The 9,086-nt window shown below is 38.2% G+C and overlaps 1 pseudogene; it reads left to right on the top strand.

Annotated features, from left to right (window-relative positions):
- The first annotated feature begins 4,395 nt into the window (after nt 1–4,395).
- LOC103948621 lies at nt 4,396–5,306 on the top strand (annotated as a pseudogene).
- Nucleotides 5,307–9,086: the final 3,780 nt, after the last annotated feature.

The raw sequence follows: 9,086 nt of genomic DNA, 5'->3' as shown, positions 1-9,086 counted from the left end.
AATACTCTGGGAGCAGGAGGCATCGGAGCAGAAGGCATCGGAGCAAGAGGCATTGAAGATAGAGCATTCGAGGCCTCAATACTTGGCGAAACGCTGGATGACCCAGGAAAAAGGTGCCTCTGGAAGAAAGACGCAAGCCTTTGACGGTCACTTTGCATTCGACCTTGAGATTCTTGCATCTCATCAAGCTTCCTCTTCATGCCCGACGAATAGTTATTTGCAAGCACATGCAAACTTCTATTCTCGTACTTAAGCTGTTTAATCTCCTGCTTAAGATCTTCCACCTCTGCCATCAATGATTCCACTTGACGAGACCGAGCAAGCAGGCGTTGGCCCATGTTGGACACAGAGCTCGCACACTGAACACTGAGAGCGAGGGACTCTTGAACGGCCAACTCATCGGACCGTCCTGAAAGTAGCCTACTATCTGTTGGTGTGAGGAGGTTCCTAGCAACTATTGTAGCTGTTGTTGCATTCTGCATCACTGAGTCTTCACCTGTAAGAGGACCGTTAGAAGATAAGAAAGACGGGCACCATACATTACCTTGACACGGCGCAACCGGATCACTGCTGAGACTCAATTCTAAGCTAAGGTTCGATGGGTTAGCCATTTTTCAAAGGTGTTAAAAGAGATGGGTGGATAGAGTTAAAACTCAAAAGGCCAGAGATGATTTTCAGGAATGAGCAACCTTCAAAGTGTGCATGTTAGAGGTGATCAATACCTCTATAAAAAGGAAGAGGCGTTGGTTCAGAAATCGAAGGGCCGCTTATTCAAAAGTGAAGAGACATCGTTCTGCAAATCTCAAAAGCTGGGTTTTCCGGCGTAAGTTGGCGACGCTTTCTCAGCTTTTCAGAACACGGGTGCCACTTTGTCAAAAGATCACGTGGAGGTCATCATCGCAGCTACACATCTTTAGCCGACAAGCACAAAGTTCGGTGGCGCTTTCTCTGCTTTTCAGAAAACGCGTGCAGCTTTGTCAAAAGAGGCGCTCGTTCAGAAATCGAAGAGGCGTCGTTCAGAAATCAAAGAGGCGTATTCAAAGATCGAAGAGTCGTCACTATTTCAAAAAGCCGGATTTGCGGGATCAAAAACGTTTGTCGACAAGGGCAAAAGAACAGTACCACCACTTGCTATTGGGAAATCCCTATATATGTCGACCTTCATCTTTTATGGCAAGGCAGACCTGCAAACAAAAAAAAAATGCCCAACTCTTCCTCACCTCCGAGAGTACACTCCTAGCAAAGCATCTCAAAATGCTCAGTTTTCTTCCTCTCCGGGAATGCCCTTGCAAACAAATGACACCAAGGCAAAAGTATCTCATATCATCAAGGGCGAAAACAAAGGTATCTCATATCATGCTTTTCCCCTATCTTTTCCTTTGCCCTTGTTCTCACCTGCCAAGACAAGGACAGAGAAAGCAATATGTCGGAACCTCCACTCAAACTTGCGCTGCCACCAAGAAGTGATGGTCCATTCAAATGCAAGGTTTGCATTCAACTCCTGCATCAGGAACAAATACTACAAGAGAAGATGCTAAACCTGCATAAGGAAATACCACTTCTGCAAAGGGGAGCAAGTAAGGCAAGTGAAAATGATACATTGAAGCATGTGGAGACAAGCTGCAACTGCATATGCTGAGCTATCCTCTAACCCTCTTCAATACGAATTGGAGAGATTGAACAAAGAAACAGAAAAAAAGGAGTAAGCTCAGACCTTCGGAGGAGACCAAAAGAATCCTGCTGCCCAGTTTAAGAGTAGCACAAAGGAAAATCAACGAGTGGAGGAGACCAAAATAATCCTGCACCCAGTTCAAGAGAAAGCCTGCGAAAAATCAACGATTGGAGGAAACCAGAAAATCTTCCAGTCGAACTCAAGATCAAGCCTCAATGGCCCTTGAAGAAATTTCCAGCCCAATTCAAGATCAAGCCTCGACGGCCCTTGGGTTGACATCTACATTAAGGGACTTCAAAACGCATCTTCTACACGTGTCAAGCACATGTCTACGACGCGCCTTGAAGTGGGGGCATTTGTAGACATCGAAATTTCAGTAAAACAAATGTTCACCAATGCATTAAAGTTTTGACGTGTCAAGGCATACATGGCATACGCCACGTGTTGTACAAATTATACACGTGGCGTGTGACTCAACAAAATAGGGAGAAATACCCTTGAAGGATTAAACAAGTTTTTCTTCTCATTTTGGGCAATGACAAGGCAAGTACATTTCAATCCATTGAGGATCAAAACAAGTTTTTCTTCTCATGTTGGGCAATGACAAGGCAAGCATACTTCAATCCATTACGGATCAAAGCAAGTTTTTCTCATTTGGGCAATGACAAAGCATACACATTTCAAGTTTAAAATGGTGTTAAGTGGGAAATTAAGCCATAAGTTACACCACTTCAAGTTTAAAATGGTATTAAGTGGGAAATTAGGCCATAAGTTACACCACTTCAAGTTTAAAATGGTATTAAGTGGGAAATTAGGCCATAAATTACACCACTTCAAGTTTTAAATGGTATTAAGTGGGAAATTAGGCAATAAGTTACACCACTTCAATTTCAATATTGCATTAAGTGGGAAAATTAGGCAATGGTGCTTGGAAAAGAAAAAAATATTTTGTGGTGGTGATTCATTCTCAAAGCCTATAAATAGGCTTCTCCATCAAGGTATCAAGCATCAACCAATTCACAAATACATTTCTCCACACACCAAAACCTTGAAACCTTAGAGTTCTAAAGCTCTCAAGAAAATCCCGAAGGATCAAGAAAGCACTCTTTGTTCTTCATCAAATCCTCCTTCAAGATCAAGCCCCAACGACCCTTGAAGAACTTCCACCAACTCAAGATCAAGCCCCGACGGCCCTTGAAGAAAGTGTTCATCCGTTCATCCCAAGATCAAGCCCCAACGGCCCTTGAAGAACTTCCACCAACTCAAGATCAAGCCTCGACGGCCCTTGAAGAAAGTGTTCATCCGTTCATCCTAAGCTCAAGCCCCAACGGCCCTTTGGATCAACAACCTCAACAAATTCACACATCCAACCATTCTTCAAGATTAAGCCCAAAAGCCCTTGAAGATCCACTCATCCATCAACCTTCAAGATCAAGCCCAAAAGCCCTTGAAGAAATCCACACAACCATTATTCAAGATCAAGCCCCGACGGCCCTTGAAGAAAGTGTTCATCCGTTCATCAACTGTTCATCCTTAGATCAAGCCCCGACGGCCCTTTGGATCAACCACTCATCCACAAACCTACACCCTACGAAGATAGAATCAGAGGACCAAATTTGAGAGAGATCGTAATCCCAAAATCATCAAAATATTATTTTGTACACGTTATTCTTGTTTCTTGTTTCAAGGAACTTTCGTGTTCACAATGAGACTGGTGTTTTGTGATAGCAAAAATTAATTGATTTTACACCATTTACTCTACCTACCACTAATTTGGATTTCTTATGCAATTTGACTTGTAAAAAAAACTAACAACACAGATGAGCCCCAAGTATAAGACGGTTTATATATAATCACTTTTGGCTTTTAATAACTTGAAAACGATATTAAACAAATTTATGTGGAAATGCGGAGATGTTTAAATCCATGCACTAACTTATGACCCAAATTAGAGTAGCAAGTTTCGTGACTAATTAATTTATCAGGTATCGATGGGAAAAGTTTAATTTATAAACAAGCTCAATATCCTTTTTAAAAGAGTGGTACTATCCACACACTTATTTTTACCTTTCATATACTGTCTGTTAATTTCTGTCATTTTATCTTCAATTCATTCAATCTGACGGTCGAAAATTGAGACGAGTGTTTGCAAGGTAAAAAAAGGTGTCAACGAATTTATGTTAGAGTAGATGATGATCTGTCATAACACAAGTGAATTGTAACAACACATAGTGTTCTAGTCGTGTGATGGTTACACTGAAAACTTCTTGAATGAATTAGTTTCTTGGTTTTCTTACATGTATGTAGACCTAGTGATAGTTTCGTGTTTACTTTGTTCGTGTCATTTTCATGACATGCACGATATCTTAATGGAGTGTTGTGTCAAATCTATTAAAATAAACGTGTAATATGACTTGACCCGAACTTGATCCATTAAAGAAAATATTTTTCACTTCAATAAATTATCAAATGAAAAACATCATACTACATTAGTATCTACATACCACGTTGTCACTAAATTAATACCTACACTACCAAAACCCTAAAAATTCAAACGACGATGTAACCAAAGTCAAAGCAAGGAGGATGCAATCACGACTGTTGACATATTTTTTTTTTTTACATTTTTCACACTTGTAAATTAATTATTATGAATTGTTACAAATTTTCAACTCCACCTAAAAACATTGTTCACGAGGGTTGAGAGGGTTTTAAGAATCCAAATGACAGTGTACCCATCATCAAAGTGTAGAGGATGCGATCACGATGAATTTTTTAGGGTAAATTACATTTTATCCCCTCAGGTTTGGGGTCAATTTCAATTCTTTCCAATATCTTTTAAACATTTCAATTTCATATATCCGTTAGAAAATATGTTAAGTGATGACGTGGCAAATAAGGGGTCTCCATTTGTACTGATGTGGTTGCCACGCGACTAAATACTTAATAAAAAAATTTAAAATAATTAAAAAAAAGCAAAAAATAAAAAATAAAAAATTAAAAAAAAAATCCAAAACCCAGTTCGTCTTCCCCACCCGAGCACACCCCTAACCTAGAATCCCATTCCCCCACCCCTTCTCCCCACTCGAGTACACCCTCATCCAAGTTTTTCGGCTGTGCTGGCCTCATGTCCTTCATCTCCGCCGTCCCCGATTCCTAACGTCCTAGTTCATCTCTGCCAAGTTGCCGTTGAGACCGTCCTCTGCGATGGTACGCTCTGGCCGATTCCCAAGCTCTTCGGCGGAGCGTTCACTCACGACGAGGCCTCCGAGGCCAATGTCGACGGCGTCACTATATCTACGAATATGTGGGGGCCTCGAGATCCAAGTCACAACTCTGGTTCCTCATCCGGCTCGCCAGGGCTTCCTTGCCGAAACGCAAGCGATCTGCCGCGGCTAACGAGTCCTCCACCAAGTTACTTCAGCTCCAGCAACACGCGGATCTAGATCTTCGGTTGACCCCGACCTTGTCTTTCAAACCCAAGCCCAAACCGAAGACTCGACAACCGGGAACCCCATCCATGAACTCAGATGAGTCCGGCGTCACCATGTGCTTCGAGAGTGGGTTCGAAGATCAACACCCGTACTCTTACGTCGTTGGACTAGAGAGAAAGCTACTTAACTTGTTCCCCTGAGGAATTTTCCCTTTCGCCAATTTTTTGTTGATGAATCTGACGCGGTTATATGAAATTGAAATATGGGGTGTGCTCGGATGGGGAAGACGAACTGGGTTTTTTAGATGGGAGGGGAGGTGAAGATAGTGGAGGAGGGTGATGGAACGGGATTCTGGGTTGGGGGTGTGCTTAGGGGGGGAGAAGGGGTGGTGAAGACGAATTGGGTTTTGGCTTTTTTTTATTAATTAATTAATTTTTTATTTAAAATTTTTATTAAGAGTTTAGCCACGTGGCACAAATGTGACAACCATGTTAGCACAAAAGGGGACCCCTTATTTGCCACGTCATCGCTTAACGGTTGACTTAACATATTTTCTAACGGATGTATGAAATTGAAATAAAATGATAGTAAATGTATGAAATTAAAATGTTTTAAAGATATTGTAAGGAATTGAAATCGAACCCAAGCCTGAGAGGGTAAAATGTAATTTACCCAATTTTTTAATGTAATTTGATTTTCCCACAAAATACCAAAGCACATCAAAAATTTCATAATAACTAACTTTGCAAGTGTGAAAAGTGTGAAAAAATGTGCAAATGCTCGTGATCGCATGTTCTATGCTTTGACAATGGGTATGTTGTCATTTGAGTTTTTAAACCTCCAAACTCTCATGAACAATATTTTTAGAAAAGTTTAAAATAAATAAAAATACATGATAATTAATGTACAAGTGCGAAAGTAATAAAAATTCATACTAATTAATATACAAGTGTGAAAAATGTAAAATGTAAAAATTAAAAAATAATAATAATACAAACTTTCGTAACGACAAGCTCTACAACTTTCATGAAGGAGTTAACTCTTCACCATAATCCATAAATTATAGATTTATATTTAACCATCAATTGTTGTTTATGTTTATGCTTTATTCTTCTCACCAAATTTCCTTTTTTTTTCTTTTTTTTCCAGATTTTCATTTTTAGATACATGACCTTTTAACGGTTATCAAAAGATGAATGGTTCAGATCGTTAATATCATCTTTAGATTTTTACAAGTAACGCCCTCCGATCCAACCATTTAGCACATTCAGCAGATTGTGTCACTCTTGGCGCGAATAACCTAGATGCCCGAACTTCGAAGTATCCAAAACAACAAGATCAAAGAAACGGGTAACGCCATCCGATCCAACCATTTTTATCGTCGAATTTCTGGCCAGTAAACAAAGAAGAACATCGAAGAAAATCGAAGAGGGAGTTGGGAGTGTGATTATTTGGGAAGTGTAAAAACTAAAAATAAAATAATATCTTTGGAGTGTGATTATTTGGGAAGTGTAAAAACTAAAAATAAAATAATATCACAACCCAGAGTGAAAAGGCATGGCATATTGGCATTTACTGAAGATCAAGTAATAGGGGTGTGTAGAATATCAGAAAAGTATTAAAAAACTAAAAGGGTGTGTGGATAGTAATTTTGGCTGTGTGAATATCACTTCTTTAAAAATTATCAAACTAATTTTTTTTAACAAGTTAAAACAGGTTACTGGTGGGTATCTGTTAAGAACATGTTATTAACGGATAACCTGATTAGTTAACGTTTTGATCCAAAACTCATTATTTTCGTGTTGATTAACGGATTGTGTAAGAAATTGATAGGTGCACTCGTATGATCAACTTCCCTTGTAGGGTTTGACACTTTCATGACAGTAAAATGGCCTTTATATGGGGGCAGATCAATTCTGGCTGCAAGTTTCAGGATGAAAATTTCTGGGAGTAGGATCTCTTCCCTCCTAATCTCTCTACCCTTTCATCCCCTCCTATTCAAACGATTGCGATTACGCCATGTCTACATCTTGTTTTGAACTTTTTTTTTATATAAAGAATAAAATAAAAAGAAGAGTGTGAGAAGAAGAGATGGTAATAAGAGGAAGAGAATCCAACTTCCGATTTTTAAGCTTGGCCAGATAACTTTAACCCTTGAAAAACTGTGATAGTAGCACACCACAGATGCTTAACACAAAGTACTGATTAATATTAAATAAGGTTTTAATAAATTATAAATGATATACGTAATTTTTTTCTTTTTATAGTACGTACTACTAAGTATATTAAAAGATTAACGGTTAAATTTTGTATATTTGTATCTAATAAATTCTTGCAATGTTACATCTCACATCCTTCAAGGAAGTAGATCCCGTAAACCTTATATGCACATTCCCACCTCCAATTAGTACAAGGCCTTTTGGAAGCTCACTGGCTTCGGAATTTATCGAAACTCCGAAGTTAAGCGAGTTTGCACGAGAGTATTTCCAGGATGGATGACCTATTGGGAAGTTCTCGTGTGAGTTTCTAGAAACAAAACCGTGAGGGCGTAGTCAGGGCCCAAAGTGGACAATATCGTGCAATAATAGAGTAGAGCCGGAGATGTGATGGGAATCCGGATCAGGATGTGACATGCATCGATTAAATTATGCATATTGAGTGGTGCATAACATTATAGTCGGACTCTGTATGAGCTTAATCAAATAAAAACCACATATTTTAAGATAAATGTTGACCTGACATAGGGGACACACTGCCCTCACATGTTTGTCTAATTAAGAAGAAAAAGTTGTGGAACATCATAGGAGGGTTCACTGGTTCAGTGTTTGATTTTGAAGCACGTTTATGTGGGAGCACATGTTGTCTTTTTCACTCGGTAGTTCTGTAACCATGGATGAGGATCCTCTTCCAATTTTTTTTGTGAGGATTTTGATGATCATTTTATCGTGTCTATTTATCGTATATTGTATGATCATTTTTCGTCAGGTACTGTTTGTGTTTAAATTTAAATAAAAATATTCAAAATAATTTATTATCACACGATATACGATAAACGTATGCAATAAAGGAATCCCCGAGATCCTCACAAAAAAGAATTGAATAAAATCCTATTCCCTGTAACCATATCCTTATGTGGTCCTGTCTTGGGATCATTTCAAGAGTTCGGAGGTTCCATTTGATACATAAAATGATTTTCACATTGTTAAATCTTTGCTCCCTGGCACTCATTAAAAATAAAACATTAAACTATTGCGTAAAAATAAATTTGAATCATTAGTGTAAGCAAATAATCTTTTATATTAACCATAATTTTTAGTTCCCTTGAAAATGATCCACCAATGTATATATCATGCTTACTCCTTCCATTATCTGATATGAAAATATTAGTACTTTATGTTTATTTTATAATTAGGTTATTTTGATAATTTACATAACAAAAAATTTCTTACGTTTAGATCTCTATAAATATAGCTTGTAATTCAAAATGTAATTCTCAATTTGTGGTTGTCTCGACAATCTTATTTGTTTGTTTTTTTCATTGATAAAATAATATCCGTGAATTTCATAATTTGATTATTCTTTACACTCTGATTTCTAATTGAGGTAGATAGAGAGAGAGAAGAATCCGTACATCCTGCAACCAGAAAGAAGTGGGGATCGACAAACTCAAAACCTACTATGAAAGACTTATAACATCGTGTTAGAGCATTAGCCCAAAATTAAGCAGTTAAAGACAAAGCCAACAATGCTTTACCAAGCTTACACTAAAAACTGATTATTTCTAAAGAAAAAGAGGGCAAGTTCCTTAAAATGAAATCTTCAACTAAATCCTAAAAAAAAATCAATGTAGATGCTAGATTGATATGATATCACATTACAAAGGTTCAATATTTGACGGTAAGCCCTTGTGACATTTTGTGGTCCACCCCATATTAACTCAGCTAATTGGTAGTTGGTCCATTCAGTGGTATGACCACCAT

Source organism: the organism of the source record quoted next, unplaced genomic scaffold, assembly GCF_019419815.1.
Source record: "Pyrus x bretschneideri cultivar Hongxiangsu unplaced genomic scaffold, Pyrus_bretschneideri_v1 Contig37, whole genome shotgun sequence".
In the NCBI taxonomy this organism is placed as follows: Eukaryota; Viridiplantae; Streptophyta; class Magnoliopsida; order Rosales; family Rosaceae; genus Pyrus; species Pyrus x bretschneideri.
This window is presented reverse-complemented; position numbering and strand designations above follow the sequence as displayed.